The 27540-nt window shown below is 46.8% G+C and overlaps 20 non-coding genes across 20 annotated transcripts; all 20 read right to left on the bottom strand.

Moving 5' to 3' along the window:
- Positions 1-550: 550 nt before the first annotated feature.
- Trnar-ucg (transfer RNA arginine (anticodon UCG)) lies at positions 551-623 on the bottom strand. The gene has a single exon. It is a non-coding gene; the product is annotated as a tRNA-Arg (tRNA).
- A 911-nt stretch (positions 624-1534) lies between these two features.
- Positions 1535-1607, bottom strand: Trnam-cau (transfer RNA methionine (anticodon CAU)). Its single transcript has one exon. It is a non-coding gene; the product is annotated as a tRNA-Met (tRNA).
- Positions 1608-3577: 1970 nt separating this feature from the next.
- On the bottom strand, positions 3578-3650 carry Trnar-ucg (transfer RNA arginine (anticodon UCG)). Its single transcript has one exon. It is a non-coding gene; the product is annotated as a tRNA-Arg (tRNA).
- Positions 3651-5077: 1427 nt separating this feature from the next.
- Trnar-ucg (transfer RNA arginine (anticodon UCG)) lies at positions 5078-5150 on the bottom strand. The gene has a single exon. It is a non-coding gene; the product is annotated as a tRNA-Arg (tRNA).
- Positions 5151-5657: 507 nt separating this feature from the next.
- On the bottom strand, positions 5658-5729 carry Trnat-agu (transfer RNA threonine (anticodon AGU)). The gene has a single exon. It is a non-coding gene; the product is annotated as a tRNA-Thr (tRNA).
- Positions 5730-6592: 863 nt separating this feature from the next.
- On the bottom strand, positions 6593-6665 carry Trnar-ucg (transfer RNA arginine (anticodon UCG)). The gene has a single exon. It is a non-coding gene; the product is annotated as a tRNA-Arg (tRNA).
- Positions 6666-7564: 899 nt separating this feature from the next.
- On the bottom strand, positions 7565-7637 carry Trnam-cau (transfer RNA methionine (anticodon CAU)). Its single transcript has one exon. It is a non-coding gene; the product is annotated as a tRNA-Met (tRNA).
- A 3458-nt stretch (positions 7638-11095) lies between these two features.
- On the bottom strand, positions 11096-11168 carry Trnar-ucg (transfer RNA arginine (anticodon UCG)). Its single transcript has one exon. It is a non-coding gene; the product is annotated as a tRNA-Arg (tRNA).
- A 1453-nt stretch (positions 11169-12621) lies between these two features.
- Positions 12622-12694, bottom strand: Trnar-ucg (transfer RNA arginine (anticodon UCG)). The gene has a single exon. It is a non-coding gene; the product is annotated as a tRNA-Arg (tRNA).
- Positions 12695-17134: 4440 nt separating this feature from the next.
- Positions 17135-17207, bottom strand: Trnar-ucg (transfer RNA arginine (anticodon UCG)). The gene has a single exon. It is a non-coding gene; the product is annotated as a tRNA-Arg (tRNA).
- A 1447-nt stretch (positions 17208-18654) lies between these two features.
- On the bottom strand, positions 18655-18727 carry Trnar-ucg (transfer RNA arginine (anticodon UCG)). Its single transcript has one exon. It is a non-coding gene; the product is annotated as a tRNA-Arg (tRNA).
- A 938-nt stretch (positions 18728-19665) lies between these two features.
- Trnak-cuu (transfer RNA lysine (anticodon CUU)) lies at positions 19666-19738 on the bottom strand. The gene has a single exon. It is a non-coding gene; the product is annotated as a tRNA-Lys (tRNA).
- Positions 19739-20190: 452 nt separating this feature from the next.
- On the bottom strand, positions 20191-20263 carry Trnar-ucg (transfer RNA arginine (anticodon UCG)). Its single transcript has one exon. It is a non-coding gene; the product is annotated as a tRNA-Arg (tRNA).
- Positions 20264-21167: 904 nt separating this feature from the next.
- On the bottom strand, positions 21168-21240 carry Trnak-cuu (transfer RNA lysine (anticodon CUU)). The gene has a single exon. It is a non-coding gene; the product is annotated as a tRNA-Lys (tRNA).
- Positions 21241-21692: 452 nt separating this feature from the next.
- Positions 21693-21765, bottom strand: Trnar-ucg (transfer RNA arginine (anticodon UCG)). The gene has a single exon. It is a non-coding gene; the product is annotated as a tRNA-Arg (tRNA).
- Positions 21766-23209: 1444 nt separating this feature from the next.
- Trnar-ucg (transfer RNA arginine (anticodon UCG)) lies at positions 23210-23282 on the bottom strand. The gene has a single exon. It is a non-coding gene; the product is annotated as a tRNA-Arg (tRNA).
- A 937-nt stretch (positions 23283-24219) lies between these two features.
- Positions 24220-24292, bottom strand: Trnak-cuu (transfer RNA lysine (anticodon CUU)). The gene has a single exon. It is a non-coding gene; the product is annotated as a tRNA-Lys (tRNA).
- Positions 24293-24744: 452 nt separating this feature from the next.
- Positions 24745-24817, bottom strand: Trnar-ucg (transfer RNA arginine (anticodon UCG)). Its single transcript has one exon. It is a non-coding gene; the product is annotated as a tRNA-Arg (tRNA).
- Positions 24818-25732: 915 nt separating this feature from the next.
- Positions 25733-25805, bottom strand: Trnak-cuu (transfer RNA lysine (anticodon CUU)). Its single transcript has one exon. It is a non-coding gene; the product is annotated as a tRNA-Lys (tRNA).
- Positions 25806-26257: 452 nt separating this feature from the next.
- Positions 26258-26330, bottom strand: Trnar-ucg (transfer RNA arginine (anticodon UCG)). The gene has a single exon. It is a non-coding gene; the product is annotated as a tRNA-Arg (tRNA).
- Between the last annotated feature and the right edge of the window lie 1210 nt (positions 26331-27540).

The following is a 27540-nucleotide window of genomic DNA, read 5'->3' as shown; positions in this document are numbered from 1 at the left end:
TCTGCAGTGGAGAAAAATTCCGTTCCGCCCAGCGAAGGGCTAGAACCCACGACCCTGTGATTAAGAGTCTCTTGCTCTACCGACTGAGCTAGCCGTGCTGCCTCGTTGGGTACCTCCTGGGTAGCAGATCACACAGTACTCGTTTGGGTTGGTTGGTCCCATACAGAATCTCTCCATGCTGCCTAATGTTTTCCTAACGTCACACTCGTCACGTACTTCACTTTTATTACATAATCATTTCTGAGAGGTAAAGGAATTGCATGACAATCTGCAGAGCTAGCGGCGTCAAAATTAACACACATACTTGACGTGACTCAAAAGCCGAACGAGTTACTTTCCGACGTTGTTTTAGATGTGCAAGTGCCAGTCAAACCTCGCGGTGAGGGCACTCTGCCGACCATTTCGCTAGTTAACACCGGTCTTCTTGTGTGTGTTTCAAGCTCAAGACCATCTCCAAGCACAAAATGGTCAACAGCAACATTCAGACGGTTTCGTACTGCACAATTGCTACATTAAAACGGTATGTTTGTTTCTCAGAACTGGAAAAACACGACCGTGACAGGATTCGAACCTGCAATCTTCGGATCCGAAGTCCGACGCCTTATCCATTAGGACACACGGTCACTGACGACCAAGTATAACTTATATACGATTCATCTCGAAACGCTCACACCCCCTGAGGAATTGTGTTTTCGTTCCACACAGCCGCTGCCCCTTACTCTTTCCCACCCATTCGTTACATTCAACCTCTTACGAGACCGACCAAACATAGACAGGAAAACAAGACCACACACTTTGCGCAATCGGAATCGATGGCAGGGTGTCCCTCGCCGCATTTGCTACGATGGCCATTTGCTACTTCTGCAGAAGCGGCGGCGACGACGACGACGACGACGACGACCGCGAGAGGCACAGAGATTTGTGAGAAATACATCTATAAAATGTAATTCAGACTGCCTCGTCCCACCTTATGCCGTACCGCTTTGGCAAATGCTTTATCAGCGCCATTCGCCTTAATCACATCTGAGAGTAATTCTTAATAAAACTCCTCACGCTAATTGTTCGCCATCACAGATACTGTTTGCTATACGGCCATGACGCGCAACTGATTTCCAAAATTCGTCTTCCTCCTGTGAGGATGGAACTCACGACTCCTGGTTTACTAGACTAGTGCTCTACCACTGAGCTAAAGAGGCGCGGCCTAGCGGAACTTTTGCGTACTTCGTCCGTACGGTCGTCTGAATCTTCAGACTTCAGCTGACAACACTTCATATTTTTCACTAATATTTGCAGCTATGGCGACCCATTACTGCTTGGCTACACATCTGACACTTAGCCGATGTTCTCTCCAAACAAAATCACCTGCACTTCAGAACACGACTTTCACACATGTCTACAAAATCACCTTCACCTTCAAATACAGTTTTCTTGCGACTGATTGAGACGTAGGCAAATTTTAAAGTTGCCATTTCCATTACATCACGTTAATCAGAAAATCGGTAATTTACATCTGCAGTGGAGAAAAATTCCGTTCCGCCCAGCGAAGGGCTCGAACCCACGACCCTGTGATTATGAGTCTCATGCTCTACCGACTGAGCTAGCCGTGCTGCCTCGTTGGGTACCTCCTGGGTAGCAGATCACACAGTACTCGTTTGGGTTGGTTGGTCCCATACAGAATCTCTCCATGCTGCCTAATGTTTTCCTAACGTCACACTCGTCACGTACTTCACTTTTATTACATAATCATTTCTGAGAGGTAAAGGAATTGCATGACAATCTGCAGAGCTAGCGGCGTCAAAATTAACACACATACTTGACGTGACTCAAAAGCCGAACGAGTTACTTTCCGACGTTGTTTTAGATGTGCAAGTGCCAGTCAAACCTCGCGGTGAGGGCACTCTGCCGACCATTTCGCTAGTTAACACCGGTCTTCTTGTGTGTGTTTCAAGCTCAAGACCATCTCCAAGCACAAAATGGTCAACAGCAACATTCAGACGGTTTCGTACTGCACAATTGCTACATTAAAACGGTATGTTTGTTTCTCAGAACTGGAAAAACACGACCGTGACAGGATTGGAACCTGCAATCTTCGGATCCGAAGTCCGACGCCTTATCCATTAGGACACACGGTCACTGACGACCAAGTATAACTTATATACGATTCATCACGAAACGCTCACACCCCCTGAGGAATTGTGTTTTCGTTCCACACAGCCGCTGCCCCTTACTCTTTCCCACCCATTCGTTACATTCAACCTCTTACGAGACCGACCAAACATAGACAGGAAAACAAGACCACACACTTTGCGCAATCGGAATCGATGGCAGGGTGTCCCTCGCCGCATTTGCTACGATGGCCATTTGCTACTTCTGCAGAAGCGGCGGCGGCGACGCCGACGACGACGACGACGACGACGACCGTGAGAGGCTCAGAGATTTGTGAGAAATACATCTATAAAATGTAATTCAGACTGCCTCGTCCCACCTTATGCCGTACCGCTTTGGCAAATGCTTTATCAGCGCCATTCGCCTTAATCACATCTGAGAGTAATTCTTAATAAAACTCCTCACGCTAATTGTTCGCCATCACAGATACTGTTTGCTATACGGCCATGACGCGCAAATGATTTCCAAAATTCGTCTTCCTCCTGTGAGGATGGAACTCACGACTCCCGGTTTACTAGACCAGTGCTCTACCACTGAGCTAAAGAGGCGCGGCCTAGCGGAACATTTGCGTACTTCGTCCGTACGGTCGTCTGAATCTTCAGACTTCAGCTGACAACACTTCATATTTTTCACTAATATTTGCAGCTATTGCGACCCATTACTGCTTGGCTACACATCTGACACGTAGCCGATGTTCTCTCCAAACAAAATCACCTGCACTTCAGAACATGACTTTCACACATGTCTACAAAATCACCTTCACCTTCAAATACAGTTTTCTTGCGACTGATTGAGACGTAGGCAAATTTTAAAGTTGCTATTTCCATTACATCACGTTAATCAGAAAATCGGTAATTTACATCTGCAGTGGAGAAAAATTCCGTTCCGCCCAGCGAAGGGCTCGAACCCATGACGCAGTGATTAAGACTCTCATGCTCTACCGACTGAGCTAACCGTGCTGCCTCGTTGGGTACCTCCTGGGTAACAGATCACACAGTACTCGTTTGGGTTGGTTGGTCCCATACAGAATCTCTCCATGCTGCCTAATGTTTTCCTAACGTCACACTCGTCACGTACTTCACTTTTATTTCATATTCATTTCTGAGAGGTAAAGGAATTGCATGACAATCTGCAGAGCTAGCGGCGTCAAAATTAACACAAATACTTGACGTGACTCAAAAGCCGAACGAGTTACTTTCCGACGTTGTTTTAGATGTGCAAGTGCCAGTCAAACCTCGCGGTGAGGGCACTCTGCCGACCATTTCGCTAGTTAACACCGGTCTTCTTGTGTGTGTTTCAAGCTCAAGACCATCTCCAAGCACAAAATGGTCAACAGCAACATTCAGACGGTTTCGTACTGCACAATTGCTACATTAAAACGGTATGTTTGTTTCTCAGAACTGGAAAAACACGACCGTGACAGGATTCGAACCTGCAATTTTCGGATCCGAAGTCCGAAGCCTTATCCATTAGGACACACGGTCACTGACGACCAAGTATAACTTATATACGATTCATCTCGAAACGCTCACACCCCCTGAGGAATTGTGTTTTCGTTCCACACAGCCGCTGCCCCTTACTCTTTCCCACCCATTCGTTACATTCAACCTCTTACGAGACCGACCAAACATAGACAGGAAAACAAGACCACACACTTTGCGCAATCGGAATCGATGGCAGGGTGTCCCTCGCCGCATTTGCTACGATGGCCATTTGCTACTTCTGCAGAAGCGGCGGCGGCGACGACGACGACGACAGCGAGAGGCTCAGCGATTTGTGAGAAATACATCTATAAAATGTAATTCAGACTGCCTCGTCCCACCTTATGCCGTACCGCTTTGGCAAATGCTTTATCAGCGCCATTCGCCTTAATCACATCTGAGAGTAATTCTTAATAAAACGCCTCTCGCTAATTGTTCGCCATCACAGATACTGTTTGCTATACGGCCATGACGCGCAACTGATTTCCAAAATTCGTCTTCCTCCTGTAAGGATGGAACTCACGACTCCTGGTTTACTAGACCAGTGCTCTACCACTGAGCTAAAGAGGCGCGGCCTAGCGGAACTTTTGCGTACTTCGCCGCACGGTCGTCTGAATCATCAGACTTCAGCTGACAACACTTCATATTTTTGACTAATATTTGCAGCTATGGCGACCCATTACTGCTTGGATACACATCTGACACGTAGCCGATGTTCTCTCCAAACAAAACCACCTGCACTTCAGAACATGACTTTCACATGTCTACAAAATCACCTTCACCTTCAAATACAGTTTTCTTGCGACTGATTGAGACGTAGGCAAATTTTAAAGTTGCTTTTTCCATTACATCACGTTAATCAGAAAATCGGTAATTTACATCTGCAGCGGAGAAAAATTCCGTTCCGCCCAGGGTAGGGCTCGAACCCACGACCCTATGATTAAGAGTCTCATGCTCTACCGACTGAGCTAGCCGTGCTGCCTCGTTAGGTACCTGCTGGGTAGCAGATCACACAGTACTCGTTTGGGTTGGTTGGTCACATACAGAATCTCTCCATGCTGCCTAACGTTTTCCTAATGTCACACTCGTCACGTACTTCACTTTTATTTCATAATCATTTCTGAGAGGTAAAGGAATTGCATGACAATCTGCAGAGCTAGCGGCGTCAAAATTAACACACATACTTGACGTGACTCAAAAGCCGAACGAGTTACTTTCCGACGTTGTTTTAGATGTGCAAGTGCCAGTCAAACCTCGCGGTGAGGGCACTCTGCCGACCATTTCGCTAGTTAACACCGGTCTTCTTGTGTGTGTTTCAAGCTCAAGACCATCTCCAAGCACAAAATGGTCAACAGCAACATTCAGACGGTTTCGTACTGCACAATTGCTACATTAAAACGGTATGTTTGTTTTTCAGAACTGGAAAAACACGGCCGTGACAGGATTCAAACCTGCAATCTTCGGATCCGAAGTCCGACGCCTTATCCATTAGGCCACACGGTCACTGACAACCAAGTGTAACTTATATACGACTTATCTCGAAACGCTCACACCCCCTGAGGAATTGTGTTTTCGTTCCACACAGCCGCTGCCCCTTACTCTTTCCCACCCATTCGTTACATTCAACCTCTTACGAGACCGACCAAACATAGACAGGAAAACAAGACCACACACTTTGCGCAATCGGAATCGATGGCAGGGTGTCCCTCGCCGCATTTGCTACGATGGCCATTTGCTACTTCTGCAGAAGCGGCGGCGGCGACGACGACGACGACGACGACGACGACCGCGAGAGGCACAGAGATTTGTGAGAAATACATCTATAAAATGTAATTCAGACTGCCTCGTCCCACCTTATGCCGTACCGCTTTGGCAAATGCTTTATCAGCGCCATTCGCCTTAATCACATCTGAGAGTAATTCTTAATAAAACTCCTCACGCTAATTGTTCGCCATCACAGATACTGTTTGCTATACGGCCATGACGCGCAAATGATTTCCAAAATTCGTCTTCCTCCTGTGAGGATGGAACTCACGACTCCTGGTTTACTAGACCAGTGCTCTACCACTGAGCTAAAGAGGCGCGGCCTAGCGGAACATTTGCGTACTTCGTCCGTACGGTCGTCTGAATCTTCAGACTTCAGCTGACAACACTTCATATTTTTCACTAATATTTGCAGCTATTGCGACCCATTACTGCTTGGCTACACATCTGACACGTAGCCGATGTTCTCTCCAAACAAAATCACCTGCACTTCAGAACATGACTTTCACACATGTCTACAAAATCACCTTCACCTTCAAATACAGTTTTCTTGCGACTGATTGAGACGTAGGCAAATTTTAAAGTTGCTATTTCCATTACATCACGTTAATCAGAAAATCGGTAATTTACATCTGCAGTGGAGAAAAATTCCGTTCCGCCCAGCGAAGGGCTCGAACCCATGAGCCTGTGATTAAGACTCTCATGCTCTACCGACTGAGCTAACCGTGCTGCCTCGTTGGGTACCTCCTGGGTAGCAGATCACACAGTACTCGTTTGGGTTGGTTGGTCCCATACAGAATCTCTCCATGCTGCCTAATGTTTTCCTAACGTCACACTCGTCACGTACTTCACTTTTATTTCATATTCATTTCTGAGAGGTAAAGGAATTGCATGACAATCTGCAGAGCTAGCGGCGTCAAAATTAACACACATACTTGACGTGACTCAAAAGCCGAACGAGTTACTTTCCGACGTTGTTTTAGATGTGCAAGTGCCAGTCAAACCTCGCGGTGAGGGCACTCTGCCGACCATTTCGCTAGTTAACACCGGTCTTCTTGTGTGTGTTTCAAGCTCAAGACCATCTCCAAGCACAAAATGGTCAACAGCAACATTCAGACGGTTTCGTACTGCACAATTGCTGCATTAAAACGGTATGTTTGTTTTTCAGAACTTGAAAAACACGGCCGTGACAGGATTCGAACCTGCAATCTTCGGATCCGAAGTCCGACGCCTTATCCATTAGGCCACACGGTCACTAAAAACCAAGTATAACTTATATACGACTTATCTCGAAACGCTCACACCCCCTGAGGAATTATGTTTTCGTTCCACACAGCCGCTGCCCCTTACTCTTTCCCACCCATTCGTTACATTCAACCTCTTACGAGACCGACCAAACATAGACAGGAAAACAAGACCACACACTTTGCGCAATCGGAATCGATGGCAGGGTGTCCCTCGCCGCATTTGCTACGATGGCCATTTGCTACTTCTGCAGAAGCGGCGGCGACGACGACGACGACGACCGGCTCAGAGATTTGTGAGAAATACATCTATAAAATGTAATTCAGACTGCCTCGTCCCACCTTATGCCGTACCGCTTTGGCAAATGCTTTATCAGCGCCATTCGCCTTAATCACATCTGAGAGTAATTCTTAATAAAACTCCTCACGCTAATTGTTCGCCATCACAGATACTGTTTGCTATACGGCCATGACGCGCAACTGATTTCCAAAATTCGTCTTCCTCCTGTGAGGATGGAACTCACGACTCCTGGTTTACTAGACTAGTGCTCTACCACTGAGCTAAAGAGGCGCGGCCTAGCGGAACTTTTGCGTACTTCGTCCGTACGGTCGTCTGAATCTTCAGACTTCAGCTGACAACACTTCATATTTTTCACTAATATTTGCAGCTATGGCGACCCATTACTGCTTGGCTACACATCTGACACTTAGCCGATGTTCTCTCCAAACAAAATCACCTGCACTTCAGAACATGACTTTCACACATGTCTACAAAATCACCTTCACATTCGAATACAGTTTTCTTGCGACTCATTGAGACGTAGGCAAATTTTAAAGTTGCTATTTCCATTACATCACGTTAATCAGAAAATCGGTAATTTACATCTGCAGTGGAGAAAAATTCCGTTCCGCCCAGCGAAGGGCTCGAACCCACGACCCTGTGATTATGAGTCTCATGCTCTACCGACTGAGCTAGCCGTGCTGCCTCGTTGGGTACCTCCTGGGTAGCAGATCACACAGTACTCGTTTGGGTTGGTTGGTCCCATACAGAATCTCTCCATGCTGCCTAATGTTTTCCTAACGTCACACTCGTCACGTACTTCACTTTTATTACATAATCATTTCTGAGAGGTAAAGGAATTGCATGACAATCTGCAGAGCTAGCGGCGTCAAAATTAACACACATACTTGACGTGACTCAAAAGCCGAACGAGTTACTTTCCGACGTTGTTTTAGATGTGCAAGTGCCAGTCAAACCTCGCGGTGAGGGCACTCTGCCGACCATTTCGCTAGTTAACACCGGTCTTCTTGCGTGTGTTTCAAGCTCAAGACCATCTCCAAGCACAAAATGGTCAACAGCAACATTCAGACGGTTTCGTACTGCACAATTGCTACATTAAAACGGTATGTTTGTTTCTCAGAACTGGAAAAACACGACCGTGACAGGATTGGAACCTGCAATCTTCGGATCCGAAGTCCGACGCCTTATCCATTAGGACACACGGTCACTGACGACCAAGTATAACTTATATACGATTCATCTCGAAACGCTCACACCCCCTGAGGAATTGTGTTTTCGTTCCACACAGCCGCTGCCCCTTACTCTTTCCCACCCATTCGTTACATTCAACCTCTTACGAGACCGACCAAACATAGACAGGAAAACAAGACCACACACTTTGCGCAATCGGAATCGATGGCAGGGTGTCCCTCGCCGCATTTGCTACGATGGCCATTTGCTACTTCTGCAGAAGCGGCGGCGGCGACGACGACGACGACAGCGAGAGGCTCAGCGATTTGTGAGAAATACATCTATAAAATGTAATTCAGACTGCCTCGTCCCACCTTATGCCGTACCGCTTTGGCAAATGCTTTATCAGCGCCATTCGCCTTAATCACATCTGAGAGTAATTCTTAATAAAACGCCTCTCGCTAATTGTTCGCCATCACAGATACTGTTTGCTATACGGCCATGACGCGCAACTGATTTCCAAAATTCGTCTTCCTCCTGTAAGGATGGAACTCACGACTCCTGGTTTACTAGACCAGTGCTCTACCACTGAGCTAAAGAGGCGCGGCCTAGCGGAACTTTTGCGTACTTCGCCGCACGGTCGTCTGAATCATCAGACTTCAGCTGACAACACTTCATATTTTTGACTAATATTTGCAGCTATGGCGACCCATTACTGCTTGGATACACATCTGACACGTAGCCGATGTTCTCCCAAACAAAACCACCTGCACTTCAGAACATGACTTTCACATGTCTACAAAATCACCTTCACCTTCAAATACAGTTTTCTTGCGACTGATTGAGACGTAGGCAAATTTTAAAGTTGCTTTTTCCATTACATCACGTTAATCAGAAAATCGGTAATTTACATCTGCAGCGGAGAAAAATTCCGTTCCGCCCAGGGTAGGGCTCGAACCCACGACCCTATGATTAAGAGTCTCATGCTCTACCGACTGAGCTAGCCGTGCTGCCTCGTTAGGTACCTGCTGGGTAGCAGATCACACAGTACTCGTTTGGGTTGGTTGGTCCCATACAGAATCTCTCCATGCTGCCTAACGTTTTCCTAACGTCACACTCGTCACGTACTTCACTTTTATTTCATAATCATTTCTGAGAGGTAAAGGAATTGCATGACAATCTGCAGAGCTAGCGGCGTCAAAATTAACACACATACTTGACGTGACTCAAAAGCCGAACGAGTTACTTTCCGACGTTGTTTTAGATGTGCAAGTGCCAGTCAAACCTCGCGGTGAGGGCACTCTGCCGACCATTTCGCTAGTTAACACCGGTCTTCTTGTGTGTGTTTCAAGCTCAAGACCATCTCCAAGCACAAAATGGTCAACAGCAACATTCAGACGGTTTCGTACTGCACAATTGCTACATTAAAACGGTATGTTTGTTTTTCAGAACTGGAAAAACACGGCCGTGACAGGATTCAAACCTGCAATCTTCGGATCCGAAGTCCGACGCCTCATCCATTAGGCCACACGGTCACTGACAACCAAGTGTAACTTATATACGACTTATCTCGAAACGCTCACACCCCCTGAGGAATTGTGTTTTCGTTCCACACAGCCGCTGCCCTTACTCTTTCCCACCCATTCGTTACATTCAACCTCTTACGAGACCGACCAAACATAGACAGGAAAACAAGACCACACACTTTGCGCAATCGGAATCGATGGCAGGGTGTCCCTCGCCACATTTGCTACGATGGCCATTTGCTACTTCTGCAGAAGCGGCGGCGGCGACGACGACGACGACGACGACCGCGAGAGGCACAGAGATTTGTGAGAAATACATCTATAAAATGTAATTCAGACTGCCTCGTCCCACCTTATGCCGTACCGCTTTGGCAAATGCTTTATCAGCGCCATTCGCCTTAATCACATCTGAGAGTAATTCTTAATAAAACTCCTCACGCTAATTGTTCGCCATCACAGATACTGTTTGCTATACGGCCATGACGCGCAACTGATTTCCAAAATTCGTCTTCTTCCTGTGAGGATGGAACTCACGACTCCTGGTTTACTAGACCAGTGCTCTACCACTGAGCTAAAGAGGGGCGGCCTAGCGGAAATTTTTGCGTACTTCGTCCGTACGGTCGTCTGAATCTTCAGACTTCAGATGACAACACTTCATATTTATGACTAATATTTGCAGCTATGGCGACCCATTACTGCTTGGATACACATCTGACACGTAGCCGATGTTCTCTCCAAACAAAACCACCTGCACTACAGAACATGACTTTCACATGTCTACAAAATCACCTTCACCTTCAAATACAGTTTTCTTGCGACTGATTGAGACGTAGGCAAATTTTAAAGTAGCTTTTTCCATTACATCACGTTAATCAGAAAATCGGTAATTTACATCTGCAGCGGAGAAAAATTCCGTTCCGCCCAGGGTAGGGCTCGAACCCACGACCCTATGATTAAGAGTCTCATGCTCTACCGACTGAGCTAGCCGTGCTGCCTCGTTGGGTACCTGCTGGGTAGCAGATCACACAGTACTCGTTTGGGTTGGTTGGTCCCATACAGAATCTCTCCATGCTGCCTAACGTTTTCCTAACGTCACACTCGTCACGTACTTCACTTTTATTTCATAATCATTTCTGAGAGGTAAAGGAATTGCATGACAATCTGCAGAGCTAGCGGCGTCAAAATTAACAAACATACTTGACGTGACTCAAAAGCCGAACGAGTTACTTTCCGACGTTGTTTTAGATGTGCAAGTGCCAGTCAAACCTCGCGGTGAGGGCACTCTGCCGACCATTTCGCTAGTTAACACCGGTCTTCTTGTGTGTGTTTCAAGCTCAAGACCATCTCCAAGCACAAAATGGTCAACAGCAACATTCAGACGGTTTCGTACTGCACAATTGCTACATTAAAACGGTATGTTTGTTTCTCAGAACTGGAAAAACACGACCGTGACAGGATTCGAACCTGCAATCTTCGGATCCGAAGTCCGACGCCTTATCCATTAGGCCACATGGTCACTGACGACCAAGTATAACTTATATACGATTCATCTCGAAACGCTCACACCCCCTGAGGAATTGTGTTTTCGTTCCACACAGCAGCTGCCCCTTACTCTTTCCCACCCATTCGTTACATTCAACCTCTTACGAGACCGACCAAACATAGACAGGAAAACAAGACCACACACTTTGCGCAATCGGAATCGATGGCAGGGTGTCCCTCGCCGCATTTGCTACGATGGCCATTTGCTAATTCTGCAGAAGCGGCGGCGGCGACGACGACGACGACGACGACGACGACGACGACGACGACCGCGAGAGGCTCAGAGATTTGTGAGAAATACATCTATAAAATGTAATTCAGAATGCCTCGTCCCACCTTATGCCGTACCGCTTTGGCAAACGCTTTATCAGCGCCATTCGCCTTAATCACATCTGAGAGTAATTCTTAATAAAACGCCTCTCGCTAATTGTTCGCCATCACAGATACTGTTTGCTATACGGCCATGACGCGCAACTGATTTCCAAAATTCGTCTTCCTCCTGTAAGGATGGAACTCACGACTCCTGGTTTACTAGACCAGTACTCTACCACTGAGCTAAAGAGGCGCGGCCTAGCGGAACTTTTGCGTACTTCGCCGCACGGTCGTCTGAATCTTCAGACTTCAGCTGACAACACTTCATATTTTTCACTAATATTTGCAGCTATGGCGACCCATTACTGCTTCGCTACACATCTGACACGTAGCCGATGATCTCTCCAAACAAAATCACCTGCACTCCGGAACATGACTTTCACACATGTCTACAAAATCACCTTCACCTTCAAATACAGTTTTCTTGCGACTGATTGAGACGTAGGCAAATTTTAAAGTTGCTATTTCCATTACATCACGTTAATCAGAAAATCGGTAATTTACATCTGCAGCGGAGAAAAATTCCGTTCCGCCCAGGGTAGGGCTCGAACCCACGACCCCATGATTAAGAGTCTGATGCTCTACCGACTGAGCTAGCCGTGCTGCCTCGTTGGGTACCTGCTGGGTAGCAGATCACACAGTACTCGTTTGGGTTGGTTGGTCCCATACAGAATCTCTCCATGCTGCCTAATGTTTTCCTAACGTCACACTCGTCACGTACTTCACTTTTATTTCATAATCATTTCCGAGAGGTAAAGGAATTGCATGACAATCTGCAGAGCTAGCGGCGTCAAAATTAACACACATACTTGACGTGACTCAAAAGCCGAACGAGTTACTTTCCGACGTTGTTTTAGATGTGCAAGTGCCAGTCAAACCTCGCGGTGAGGGCACTCTGCCGACCATTTCGCTAGTTAACACCGGTCTTGTTGTGTGTGTTTCAAGCTCAAGACCATCTCCAAGCACAAAATGGTCAACAGCAACATTCAGACGGTTTCGTACTGCACAATTGCTACATTAAAACGGTATGTTTGTTTCTCAGAACTGGAAAAACACGACCGTGACAGGATTCGAACCTGCAATCTTCGGATCCGAAGTTCGACGCCTTATCCATTAGGCCACACGGTCACTGACAACCAAGTGTAACTTATATACGACTTATCTCGAAACGCTCACACCCCCTGAGAGATTGTGTTTTCGTTCCACACAGCCGCTGCCCCTTACTCTTTCCCACCCATTCGTTACATTCAACCTCTTACGAGACCGACCAAACATAGACAGGAAAACAAGACCACACACTTTGCGCAATCGGAATCGATGGCAGGGTGTCCCTCGCCGCATTTGCTACGATGGCCATTTGCTACTTCTGCAGAAGCGGCGGCGGCGACGACGACGACGACAGCGAGAGGCTCAGCGATTTGTGAGAAATACATCTATAAAATGTAATTCAGACTGCCTCGTCCCACCTTATGCCGTACCGCTTTGGCAAATGCTTTATCAGCGCCATTCGCCTTAATCACATCTGAGAGTAATTCTTAATAAAACGCCTCTCGCTAATTGTTCGCCATCACAGATACTGTTTGCTATACGGCCATGACGCGCAACTGATTTCCAAAATTCGTCTTCCTCCTGTAAGGATGGAACTCACGACTCCTGGTTTACTAGACCAGTGCTCTACCACTGAGCTAAAGAGGCGCGGCCTAGCGGAACTTTTGCGTACTTCGCCGCACGGTCGTCTGAATCATCAGACTTCAGCTGACAACACTTCATATTTTTGACTAATATTTGCAGCTATGGCGACCCATTACTGCTTGGATACACATCTGACACGTAGCCGATGTTCTCCCAAACAAAACCACCTGCACTTCAGAACATGACTTTCACATGTCTACAAAATCACCTTCACCTTCAAATACAGTTTTCTTGCGACTGATTGAGACGTAGGCAAATTTTAAAGTTGCTTTTTCCATTACATCACGTTAATCAGAAAATCGGTAATTTACATCTGCAGCGGAGAAAAATTCCGTTCCGCCCAGGGTAGGGCTCGAACCCACGACCCTATGATTAAGAGTCTCATGCTCTACCGACTGAGCTAGCCGTGCTGCCTCGTTAGGTACCTGCTGGGTAGCAGATCACACAGTACTCGTTTGGGTTGGTTGGTCCCATACAGAATCTCTCCATGCTGCCTAACGTTTTCCTAACGTCACACTCGTCACGTACTTCACTTTTATTTCATAATCATTTCTGAGAGGTAAAGGAATTGCATGACAATCTGCAGAGCTAGCGGCGTCAAAATTAACACACATACTTGACGTGACTCAAAAGCCGAACGAGTTACTTTCCGACGTTGTTTTAGATGTGCAAGTGCCAGTCAAACCTCGCGGTGAGGGCACTCTGCCGACCATTTCGCTAGTTAACACCGGTCTTCTTGTGTGTGTTTCAAGCTCAAGACCATCTCCAAGCACAAAATGGTCAACAGCAACATTCAGACGGTTTCGTACTGCACAATTGCTACATTAAAACGGTATGTTTGTTTTTCAGAACTGGAAAAACACGGCCGTGACAGGATTCAAACCTGCAATCTTCGGATCCGAAGTCCGACGCCTCATCCATTAGGCCACACGGTCACTGACAACCAAGTGTAACTTATATACGACTTATCTCGAAACGCTCACACCCCCTGAGGAATTGTGTTTTCGTTCCACACAGCCGCTGCCCTTACTCTTTCCCACCCATTCGTTACATTCAACCTCTTACGAGACCGACCAAACATAGACAGGAAAACAAGACCACACACTTTGCGCAATCGGAATCGATGGCAGGGTGTCCCTCGCCACATTTGCTACGATGGCCATTTGCTACTTCTGCAGAAGCGGCGGCGGCGACGACGACGACGACGACGACCGCGAGAGGCACAGAGATTTGTGAGAAATACATCTATAAAATGTAATTCAGACTGCCTCGTCCCACCTTATGCCGTACCGCTTTGGCAAATGCTTTATCAGCGCCATTCGCCTTAATCACATCTGAGAGTAATTCTTAATAAAACTCCTCACGCTAATTGTTCGCCATCACAGATACTGTTTGCTATACGGCCATGACGCGCAACTGATTTCCAAAATTCGTCTTCTTCCTGTGAGGATGGAACTCACGACTCCTGGTTTACTAGACCAGTGCTCTACCACTGAGCTAAAGAGGGGCGGCCTAGCGGAAATTTTTGCGTACTTCGTCCGTACGGTCGTCTGAATCTTCAGACTTCAGATGACAACACTTCATATTTATGACTAATATTTGCAGCTATGGCGACCCATTACTGCTTGGATACACATCTGACACGTAGCCGATGTTCTCTCCAAACAAAACCACCTGCACTACAGAACATGACTTTCACATGTCTACAAAATCACCTTCACCTTCAAATACAGTTTTCTTGCGACTGATTGAGACGTAGGCAAATTTTAAAGTAGCTTTTTCCATTACATCACGTTAATCAGAAAATCGGTAATTTACATCTGCAGCGGAGAAAAATTCCGTTCCGCCCAGGGTAGGGCTCGAACCCACGACCCTATGATTAAGAGTCTCATGCTCTACCGACTGAGCTAGCCGTGCTGCCTCGTTGGGTACCTGCTGGGTAGCAGATCACACAGTACTCGTTTGGGTTGGTTGGTCCCATACAGAATCTCTCCATGCTGCCTAACGTTTTCCTAACGTCACACTCGTCACGTACTTCACTTTTATTTCATAATCATTTCTGAGAGGTAAAGGAATTGCATGACAATCTGCAGAGCTAGCGGCGTCAAAATTAACACACATACTTGACGTGACTCAAAAGCCGAACGAGTTACTTTCCGACGTTGTTTTAGATGTGCAAGTGCCAGTCAAACCTCGCGGTGAGGGCACTCTGCCGACCATTTCGCTAGTTAACACCGGTCTTCTTGTGTGTGTTTCAAGCTCAAGACCATCTCCAAGCACAAAATGGTCAACAGCAACATTCAGACGGTTTCGTACTGCACAATTGCTACATTAAAACGGTATGTTTGTTTTTCAGAACTGGAAAAACACGGCCGTGACAGGATTCAAACCTGCAATCTTCGGATCCGAAGTCCGACGCCTCATCCATTAGGCCACACGGTCACTGACAACCAAGTGTAACTTATATACGACTTATCTCGAAACGCTCACACCCCCTGAGGAATTGTGTTTTCGTTCCACACAGCCGCTGCCCTTACTCTTTCCCACCCATTCGTTACATTCAACCTCTTACGAGACCGACCAAACATAGACAGGAAAACAAGACCACACACTTTGCGCAATCGGAATCGATGGCAGGGTGTCCCTCGCCACATTTGCTACGATGGCCATTTGCTACTTCTGCAGAAGCGGCGGCGGCGACGACGACGACGACGACGACCGCGAGAGGCACAGAGATTTGTGAGAAATACATCTATAAAATGTAATTCAGACTGCCTCGTCCCACCTTATGCCGTACCGCTTTGGCAAATGCTTTATCAGCGCCATTCGCCTTAATCACATCTGAGAGTAATTCTTAATAAAACTCCTCACGCTAATTGTTCGCCATCACAGATACTGTTTGCTATACGGCCATGACGCGCAACTGATTTCCAAAATTCGTCTTCTTCCTGTGAGGATGGAACTCACGACTCCTGGTTTACTAGACCAGTGCTCTACCACTGAGCTAAAGAGGGGCGGCCTAGCGGAAATTTTTGCGTACTTCGTCCGTACGGTCGTCTGAATCTTCAGACTTCAGATGACAACACTTCATATTTATGACTAATATTTGCAGCTATGGCGACCCATTACTGCTTGGATACACATCTGACACGTAGCCGATGTTCTCTCCAAACAAAACCACCTGCACTACAGAACATGACTTTCACATGTCTACAAAATCACCTTCACCTTCAAATACAGTTTTCTTGCGACTGATTGAGACGTAGGCAAATTTTAAAGTAGCTTTTTCCATTACATCACGTTAATCAGAAAATCGGTAATTTACATCTGCAGCGGAGAAAAATTCCGTTCCGCCCAGGGTAGGGCTCGAACCCACGACCCTATGATTAAGAGTCTCATGCTCTACCGACTGAGCTAGCCGTGCTGCCTCGTTGGGTACCTGCTGGGTAGCAGATCACACAGTACTCGTTTGGGTTGGTTGGTCCCATACAGAATCTCTCCATGCTGCCTAACGTTTTCCTAACGTCACACTCGTCACGTACTTCACTTTTATTTCATAATCATTTCTGAGAGGTAAAGGAATTGCATGACAATCTGCAGAGCTAGCGGCGTCAAAATTAACAAACATACTTGACGTGACTCAAAAGCCGAACGAGTTACTTTCCGACGTTGTTTTAGATGTGCAAGTGCCAGTCAAACCTCGCGGTGAGGGCACTCTGCCGACCATTTCGCTAGTTAACACCGGTCTTCTTGTGTGTGTTTCAAGCTCAAGACCATCTCCAAGCACAAAATGGTCAACAGCAACATTCAGACGGTTTCGTACTGCACAATTGCTACATTAAAACGGTATGTTTGTTTCTCAGAACTGGAAAAACACGACCGTGACAGGATTCGAACCTGCAATCTTCGGATCCGAAGTCCGACGCCTTATCCATTAGGCCACATGGTCACTGACGACCAAGTATAACTTATATACGATTCATCTCGAAACGCTCACACCCCCTGAGGAATTGTGTTTTCGTTCCACACAGCAGCTGCCCCTTACTCTTTCCCACCCATTCGTTACATTCAACCTCTTACGAGACCGACCAAACATAGACAGGAAAACAAGACCACACACTTTGCGCAATCGGAATCGATGGCAGGGTGTCCCTCGCCGCATTTGCTACGATGGCCATTTGCTAATTCTGCAGAAGCGGCGGCGGCGACGACGACGACGACGACGACGACGACGACGACCGCGAGAGGCTCAGAGATTTGTGAGAAATACATCTATAAAATGTAATTCAGAATGCCTCGTCCCACCTTATGCCGTACCGCTTTGGCAAACGCTTTATCAGCGCCATTCGCCTTAATCACATCTGAGAGTAATTCTTAATAAAACGCCTCTCGCTAATTGTTCGCCATCACAGATACTGTTTGCTATACGGCCATGACGCGCAACTGATTTCCAAAATTCGTCTTCCTCCTGTAAGGATGGAACTCACGACTCCTGGTTTACTAGACCAGTACTCTACCACTGAGCTAAAGAGGCGCGGCCTAGCGGAACTTTTGCGTACTTCGCCGCACGGTCGTCTGAATCTTCAGACTTCAGCTGACAACACTTCATATTTTTCACTAATATTTGCAGCTATGGCGACCCATTACTGCTTCGCTACACATCTGACACGTAGCCGATGATCTCTCCAAACAAAATCACCTGCACTCCGGAACATGACTTTCACACATGTCTACAAAATCACCTTCACCTTCAAATACAGTTTTCTTGCGACTGATTGAGACGTAGGCAAATTTTAAAGTTGCTATTTCCATTACATCACGTTAATCAGAAAATCGGTAATTTACATCTGCAGCGGAGAAAAATTCCGTTCCGCCCAGGGTAGGGCTCGAACCCACGACCCCATGATTAAGAGTCTGATGCTCTACCGACTGAGCTAGCCGTGCTGCCTCGTTGGGTACCTGCTGGGTAGCAGATCACACAGTACTCGTTTGGGTTGGTTGGTCCCATACAGAATCTCTCCATGCTGCCTAATGTTTTCCTAACGTCACACTCGTCACGTACTTCACTTTTATTTCATAATCATTTCCGAGAGGTAAAGGAATTGCATGACAATCTGCAGAGCTAGCGGCGTCAAAATTAACACACATACTTGACGTGACTCAAAAGCCGAACGAGTTACTTTCCGACGTTGTTTTAGATGTGCAAGTGCCAGTCAAACCTCGCGGTGAGGGCACTCTGCCGACCATTTCGCTAGTTAACACCGGTCTCCTTGTGTGTGTTTCAAGCTCAAGACCATCTCCAAGCACAAAATGGTCAACAGCAACATTCAGACGGTTTCGTACTGCACAATTGCTACATTAAAACGGTATGTTTGTTTCTCAGAACTGGAAAAACACGACCGTGACAGGATTCGAACCTGCAATCTTCGGATCCGAAGTTCGACGCCTTATCCATTAGGCCACACGGTCACTGACAACCAAGTGTAACTTATATACGACTTATCTCGAAACGCTCACACCCCCTGAGAGATTGTGTTTTCGTTCCACACAGCCGCTGCCCCTTACTCTTTCCCACCCATTCGTTACATTCAACCTCTTACGAGACCGACCAAACATAGACAGGAAAACAAGACCACACACTTTGCGCAATCGGAATCGATGGCAGGGTGTCCCTCGCCGCATTTGCTACGATGGCCATTTGCTACTTCTGCAGAAGCGGCGGCGGCGACGACGACGACGACGACGACGACGACGACGACGACGACGACGACGACCGCGAAAGGCTCAGCGATTTGTGAGAAATACATCTATAAAATGTAATTCACACTGCCCCGTCCCACCTTATGCCGTACCGCTTTGGCAAATGCTTTATCAGCGCCATTCGCCTTAATCACATCTGAGAGTAATTCTTAATAAAACTCCTCACGCTAATTGTTCGCCATCACAGATACTGTTTGCTATACGGCCATGACGCGCAACTGATTTCCAAAATTCGTCTTCCTCAAGTAAGGATGGAACTCACGACTCCTGGTTTACTAGACCAGTGCTCTACCACTGAGCTAAAGAGGCGCGGCCTAGCGGAACTTTTGCGTACTTCGTCCGTACGGTCGTCTGAATCTTCAGACTTCAGCTGACAACACTTCATATTTTTCACTAATATTTGCAGCTATGGCGACCCATTACTGCTTGGATACACATCTGACACGTAGCCGATGTTCTCTCCAAACAAAATCACCTGCACTTCAGAACATGACTTTCACACATGTCTACAAAATCACCTTCTCCTTCAAATACAGTTTTCTTGCGACTGATGGAGACGTAGGCAAATTTTAAAGTTGCTATTTCCATTACATCACGTTAATCAGAAAATCGGAAATTTACATCTGCAGCGGAGAAAAATTCCGTTCCGCCCAGGGTAGGGCTCGAACCCACGACCCCATGATTAAGAGTCTTATGCTCTACCGACTGAGCTAGCCGTGCTGCCTCGTTGGGTACCTGCTGGGTAGCAGATCACACAGTACTCGTTTGGGTTGGTTGGTCCCATACAGAATCTCTCCATGCTGCCTAATGTTTTCCTAACGTCACACTCGTCACGTACTTCACTTTTATTTCATAATCATTTCTGAGAGGTAAAGGAATTGCATGACAATCTGCAGAGCTAGCGGCGTCAAAATTAACACACATACTTGACGTGACTCAAAAGCCGAATGAGTTACTTTCCGACGTTGTTTTAGATGTGCAAGTGCCAGTCAAACCTCACGGTGAGGGCACTCTGCCGACCATTTCGCTAGTTAACACCGGTCTTCTTGTGTGTGTTTCAAGCTCAAGACCATCTCCAAGCACAAAATGGTCAACAGCAACATTCAGACGGTTTCGTACTGCACAATTGCTACATTAAAACGGTATGTTTGTTTCTCAGAACTGGAAAAACACGACCGTGACGGGATTCGAACCTGCAATCTTCGGATCCGAAGTCCGACGCCTTATCCATTAGGCCACATGGCCACTGACGACCAAGTATAACTTATATACGATTCATCTCGAAACGCTCACACCCCCTGAGGAATTGTGTTTTCGTTCCACACAGCAGCTGCCCCTTACTCTTTCCCACCCATTCGTTACATTCAACCTCTTACGAGACCGACCAAACATAGACAGGAAAACAAGACCACACACTTTGCGCAATCGGAATCGATGGCAGGGTGTCCCTCGCCGCATTTGCTACGATGGCCATTTGCTAATTCTGCAGAAGCGGCGGCGGCGACGACGACGACGACCGCGAGAGGCTCAGACATTTGTGAGAAATACATCTATAAAATGTAATTCAGAATGCCTCGTCCCACCTTATGCCGTACCGCTTTGGCAAATGCTTTATCAGCGCCATTCGCCTTAATCACATCTGAGAGTAATTCTTAATAAAACGCCTCTCGCTAATTGTTCGCCATCACAGATACTGTTTGCTATACGGCCATGACGCGCAACTGATTTCCAAAATTCGTCTTCCTCCTGTAAGGATGGAACTCACGACTCCTGGTTTACTAGACCAGTACTCTACCACTGAGCTAAAGAGGCGCGGCCTAGCGGAACTTTTGCGTACTTCGCCGTACGGTCGTCTGAATCTTCAGACTTCAGCTGACAACACTTCATATTTTTCACTAATATTTGCAGCTATGGCGACCCATTACTGCTTGGCTACACATCTGACACGTAGCCGATGTTCTCTCCAAACAAAATCACCTGCACTTCGGAACATGACTTTCACACATGTCTACAAAATCACCTTCACCTTCAAATACAGTTTTCTTGCGACTGATGGAGACGTAGGCAAATTTTAAAGTTGCCATTTCCATTACATCACGTTAATCAGAAAATCGGTAATTTACATCTGCAGCGGAGAAAAATTCCGTTCCGCCCAGGGTAGGGCTCGAACCCACGACCCCATGATTAAGAGTCTTATGCTCTACCGACTGAGCTAGCCGTGCTGCCTCGTTGGGTACCTGCTGGGTAGCAGATCACACAGTACTCGTTTGGCTTGGTTGGTCCCATACAGAATCTCTCCATGCTGCCTAATGTTTTCCTAACGTCACACTCGTCACGTACTTCACTTTTATTTCATAATCATTTCTGAGAGGTAAAGGAATTGCATGACAATCTGCAGAGCTAGCGGCGTCAAAATTAACACACATACTTGACGTGACTCAAAAGCCGAATGAGTTACTTTCCGACGTTGTTTTAGATGTGCAAGTGCCAGTCAAACCTCACGGTGAGGGCACTCTGCCGACCATTTCGCTAGTTAACACCGGTCTTCTTGTGTGTGTTTCAAGCTCAAGACCATCTCCAAGCACAAAATGGTCAACAGCAACATTCAGACGGTTTCGTACTGCACAATTGCTACATTAAAACGGTATGTTTGTTTCTCAGAACTGGATAAACACGACCGTGACAGGATTCGAACCTGCAATCTTCGGATCCGAAGTCCGACGCCTTACCCATTAGGCCACACGGTCGCTGACGACCAAGTATAACTTATATACGATTCATCTCGAAACGCTCACACCCCCTGAGGAATTGTGTTTTCGTTCCACACAGCAGCTGCCCCTTACTCTTTCCCACCCATTCGTTACATTCAACCTCTTACGAGACCGACCAAACATAGACAGGAAAACAAGACCACACACTTTGCGCAATCGGAATCGATGGCAGGGTGTCCCTCGCCGCATTTGCTACGATGGCCATTTGCTAATTCTGCAGAAGCGGCGGCGGCGACGACGACGACGACGACGACGACGACGACCGCGAGAGGCTCAGACATTTGTGAGAAATACATCTATAAAATGTAATTCAGAATGCCTCGTCCCACCTTATGCCGTACCGCTTTGGCAAATGCTTTATCAGCGCCATTCGCCTTAATCACATCTGAGAGTAATTCTTAATAAAACGCCTCTCGCTAATTGTTCGCCATCACAGATACTGTTTGCTATTCGGCCATGACGCGCAACTGATTTCCAAAATTCGTCTTCCTCCTGTAAGGATGGAACTCACGACTCCTGGTTTACTAGACCAGTACTCTACCACTGAGCTAAAGAGGCGCGGCCTAGCGGAACTTTTGCGTACTTCGCCGCACGGTCGTCTGAATCATCAGACTTCAGCTGACAACACTTCATATTTTTGACTAATATTAGCAGCTATGGCGACCCATTACTGCTTGGCTACACATCTGACACGTAGCCGATGTTCTCTCCAAACAAAACCACCTGCACTTCAGAACATGACTTTCACACATGTCTACAAAATCACCTTCACCTTCAAATACAGTTTTCTTGCGACTGATGGAGACGTAGGCAAATTTTAAAGTTGCTATTTCCATTACATCACGTTAATCAGAAAATCGGTAATTTACATCTGCAGCGGAAAAAAATTCCGTTCCGCCCAGGGTAGGGCTCCAACCCACGACCCCATGATTAAGAGTCTTATGCTCTACCGACTGAGCTAGCCGTGCTGCCTCGTTGGGTACCTCCTGGGTAGCAGATCACACAGTACTCGTTTGGGTTGGTTGGTCCCATACAGAATCTCTCCATGCTGCCTAATGTTTTCCTAACGTCACACTCGTCACGTACTTCACTTTTATTTCATAATCATTTCTGAGAGGTAAAGGAATTGCATGACAATCTGCAGAGCTAGCGGCGTCAAAATTAACACACATACTTGACGTGACTCAAAAGCCGAACGAGTTACTTTCCGACGTTGTTTTAGATGTGCAAGTGCCAGTCAAACCTCACGGTGAGGGCACTCTGCCGACCATTTCGCTAGTTAACACCGGTCTTCTTGTGTGTGTTTCAAGCTCAAGACCATCTCCAAGCACAAAATGGTCAACAGCAACATTCAGACGGTTTCGTACTGCACAATTGCTACATTAAAACGGTATGTTTGTTTCTCAGAACTGGAAAAACACGACCGTGACAGGATTCGAACCTGCAATCTTCGGATCCGAAGTCCGACGCCTTATCCATTAGGCCACACGGTCACTGACGACCAAGTATAACTAATATACGATTCATCTCGAAACGCTCACACCCCCTGAGGAATTGTGTTTTCGTTCCACACAGCCGCTGCCCCTTACTCTTTCCCACCCATTCGTTACATTCAACCTCTTACGAGACCGACCAAACATAGACAGGAAAACAAGACCACACACTTTGCGCAATCGGAATCGATGGCAGGGTGCCCCTCGCCGCATTTGCTACGATGGCCATTTGCTACTTCTGCAGAAGCGGCGGCGGCGACGACGACGACGACGACGACGACGACGACGACGACGACGACGACGACCGCGAAAGGCTCAGCGATTTGTGAGAAATACATCTATAAAATGTAATTCACATTGCCCCGTCCCACCTTATGCCGTACCGCTTTGGCAAATGCTTTATCAGCGCCATTCGCCTTAATCACATCTGAGAGTAATTCTTAATAAAACTCCTCACGCTAATTGTTCGCCATCACAGATACTGTTTGCTATACGGCCATGACGCGCAACTGATTTCCAAAATTCGTCTTCCTCCTGTAAGGATGGAACTCACGACTCCTGGTTTACTAGACCAGTACTCTACCACTGAGCTAAAGAGGCGCGGCCTAGCGGAACTTTTGCGTACTTCGCCGTACGGTCGTCTGAATCTTCAGACTTCAGCTGACAACACTTCATATTTTTCACTAATATTTGCAGCTATGGCGACCCATTACTGCTTCGCTACACATCTGACACGTAGCCGATGTTCTCTCCAAACAAAATCACCTGCACTTCGGAACATGACTTTCACACATGTCTACAAAATCACCTTCACCTTCAAATACAGTTTTCTTGCGACTGATGGAGACGTAGGCAAATTTTAAAGTTGCTATTTCCATTACATCACGTTAATCAGAAAATCGGTAATTTACATCTGCAGCGGAGAAAAATTCCGTTCCGCCCAGGGTAGGGCTCGAACCCACGACCCCATGATTAAGAGTCTTATGCTCTACCGACTGAGCTAGCCGTGCTGCCTCGTTGGGTACCTCCTGGGTAGCAGATCACACAGTACTCGTTTGGGTTGGTTGGTCCCATACAGAATCTCTCCATGCTGCCTAATGTTTTCCTAACGTCACACTCGTCACGTACTTCACTTTTATTTCATAATCATTTCTGAGAGGTAAAGGAATTGCATGACAATCTGCAGAGCTAGCGGCGTCAAAATTAACACACATACTTGACGTGACTCAAAAGCCGAACGAGTTACTTTCCGACGTTGTTTTAGATGTGCAAGTGCCAGTCAAACCTCACGGTGAGGGCACTCTGCCGACCATTTCGCTAGTTAACACCGGTCTTCTTGTGTGTGTTTCAAGCTCAAGACCATCTCCAAGCACAAAATGGTCAACAGCAACATTCAGACGGTTTCGTACTGCACAATTGCTACATTAAAACGGTATGTTTGTTTCTCAGAACTGGAAAAATACGACCGTGACAGGATTCGAACCTGCAATCTTCGGATCCGAAGTCCGACGCCTTATCCATTAGGCCACACGGTCACTGACGACAAAGTATAACTTATATACGATTCATCTCGAAACGCTCACACCCCCTGAGGAGTTGTGTTTTCGTTCACACAGCAGCTGCCCCTTACTCTTTCCCACCCATTCGTTACATTCAACCTCTTACGAGACCGACCAAACATAGACAGGAAAACAAGACCACACACTTTGCGCAATCGGAATCGATGGCAGGGTGTCCCTCGCCGCATTTGCTACGATGGCCATTTGCTAATTCTGCAGAAGCGGCGGCGGCGGCGACGACGACGACGACGACGACGACCGCGAGAGGCTCAGACATTTGTGAGAAATACATCTATAAAATGTAATTCAGAATGCCTCGTCCCACCTTATGCCGTACCGCTTTGGTAAATGCTTTATCAGCGCCATTCGCCTTAATTACATCTGAGAGTAATTCTTAATAAAACGCCTCTCGCTAATTGTTCGCCATCACAGATACTGTTTGCTATACGGCCATGACGCGCAACTGATTTCCAAAATTCGTCTTCCTCCTGTAAGGATGGAACTCACGACTCCTGGTTTACTAGACCAGTACTCTACCACTGAGCTAAAGAGGCGCGGCCTAGCGGAACTTTTGCGTACTTCGCCGTACGGTCGTCTGAATCTTCAGACTTCAGCTGACAACACTTCATATTTTTCACTAATATTTGCAGCTATGGCGACCCATTACTGCTTGGCTACACATCTGACACGTAGCCGATGTTCTCTCCAAACAAAATCACCTGCACTTCGGAACATGACTTTCACACATGTCTACAAAATCACCTTCACCTTCAAATACAGTTTTCGTGCGACTGATGGAGACGTAGGCAAATTTTAAAGTTGCTATTTCCATTACATCACGTTAATCAGAAAATCGGTAATTTACATCTGCAGCGGAGAAAAATTCCGTTCCGCCCAGGGTAGGGCTCGAACCCACGACCCCATGATTAAGAGTCTTATGCTCTACCGACTGAGCTAGCCGTGCTGCCTCGTTGGGTACCTGCTGGGTAGCAGATCACACAGTACTCGTTTGGGTTGGTTGGTCCCATACAGAATCTCTCCATGCTGCCTAATGTTTTCCTAACGTCACACTCGTCACGTACTTCACTTTTATTTCATAATCATTTCTGAGAGGTAAAGGAATTGCATGACAATCTGCAGAGCTAGCGGCGTCAAAATTAACACACATACTTGACGTGACTCAAAAGCCGAACGAGTTACTTTCCGACGTTGTTTTAGATGTGCAAGTGCCAGTCAAACCTCACGGTGAGGGCACTCTGCCGACCATTTCGCTAGTTAACACCGGTCTTCTTGTGTGTGTTTCAAGCTCAAGACCATCTCCAAGCACAAAATGGTCAACAGCAACATTCAGACGGTTTCGTACTGCACAATTGCTACATTAAAACGGTATGTTTGTTTCTCAGAACTGGAAAAATACGACCGTGACAGGATTCGAACCTGCAATCTTCGGATCCGAAGTCCGACGCCTTATCCATTAGGCCACAAGGTCACTGACGACCAAGTATAACTTATATACGATTCATCTCGAAACGCTCACACCCCCTGAGGAATTGTGTTTTCGTTCCACACAGCCGCTGCCCCTTACTCTTTCCCACCCATTCGTTGCATTCAACCTCTTACGAGACCGACCAAACATAGACAGGAAAACAAGACCACACACTTTGCGCAATCGGAATCGATGGCAGGGTGTCCCTCGCCGCATTTGCTACGATGGCCATTTGCTAATTCTCCAGAAGCGGCGGCGGCGACGACGACGACGACGACCGCGAGAGGCACAGACATTTGTGAAAAATACATCTATAAAATGTAATTCAGAATGCCTCGTCCCACCTTATGCCGTACCGCTTTGGCAAATGCTTTATCAGCGCCATTCGCCTTAATCACATCTGAGAGTAATTCTTAATAAAACGCCTCTCGCTAATTGTTCGCCATCACAGATACTGTTTGCTATTCGGCCATGACGCGCAACTGATTTCCAAAATTCGTCTTCCTCCTGTAAGGATGGAACTCACGACTCCTGGTTTACTAGACCAGTACTCTACCACTGAGCTAAAGAGGCGCGGCCTAGCGGAACTTTTGCGTACTTCGCCGCACGGTCGTCTGAATCATCAGACTTCAGCTGACAACACTTCATATTTTTGACTAATATTAGCAGCTATGGCGACCCATTACTGCTTGGCTACACATCTGACACGTAGCCGATGTTCTCTCCAAACAAAACCACCTGCACTTCAGAACATGACTTTCACACATGTCTACAAAATCACCTTCACCTTCAAATACAGTTTTCTTGCGACTGATGGAGACGTAGGCAAATTTTAAAGTTGCTATTTCCATTACATCACGTTAATCCGAAAATCGGTAATTTACATCTGCAGCGGAAAAAAATTCCGTTCCGCCCAGGGTAGGGCTCGAACCCACGACCCCTTGATTAAGAGTCTTATGCTCTACCGACTGAGCTAGCCGTGCTGCCTCGTTGGGTACCTCCTGGGTAGCAGATCACACAGTACTCGTTTGGGTTGGTTGGTCCCATACAGAATCTCTCCATGCTGCCTAATGTTTTCCTAACGTCACACTCGTCACGTACTTCACTTTTATTTCATAATCATTTCTGAGAGGTAAAGGAATTGCATGACAATCTGCAGAGCTAGCGGCGTCAAAATTAACACACATACTTGACGTGACTCAAAAGCCGAACG

The sequence above is a fragment of the Schistocerca gregaria genome, unplaced genomic scaffold, assembly GCF_023897955.1.
Source record: "Schistocerca gregaria isolate iqSchGreg1 unplaced genomic scaffold, iqSchGreg1.2 ptg000156l, whole genome shotgun sequence".
In the NCBI taxonomy this organism is placed as follows: domain Eukaryota; kingdom Metazoa; phylum Arthropoda; class Insecta; order Orthoptera; family Acrididae; genus Schistocerca; species Schistocerca gregaria.
This window is presented reverse-complemented; position numbering and strand designations above follow the sequence as displayed.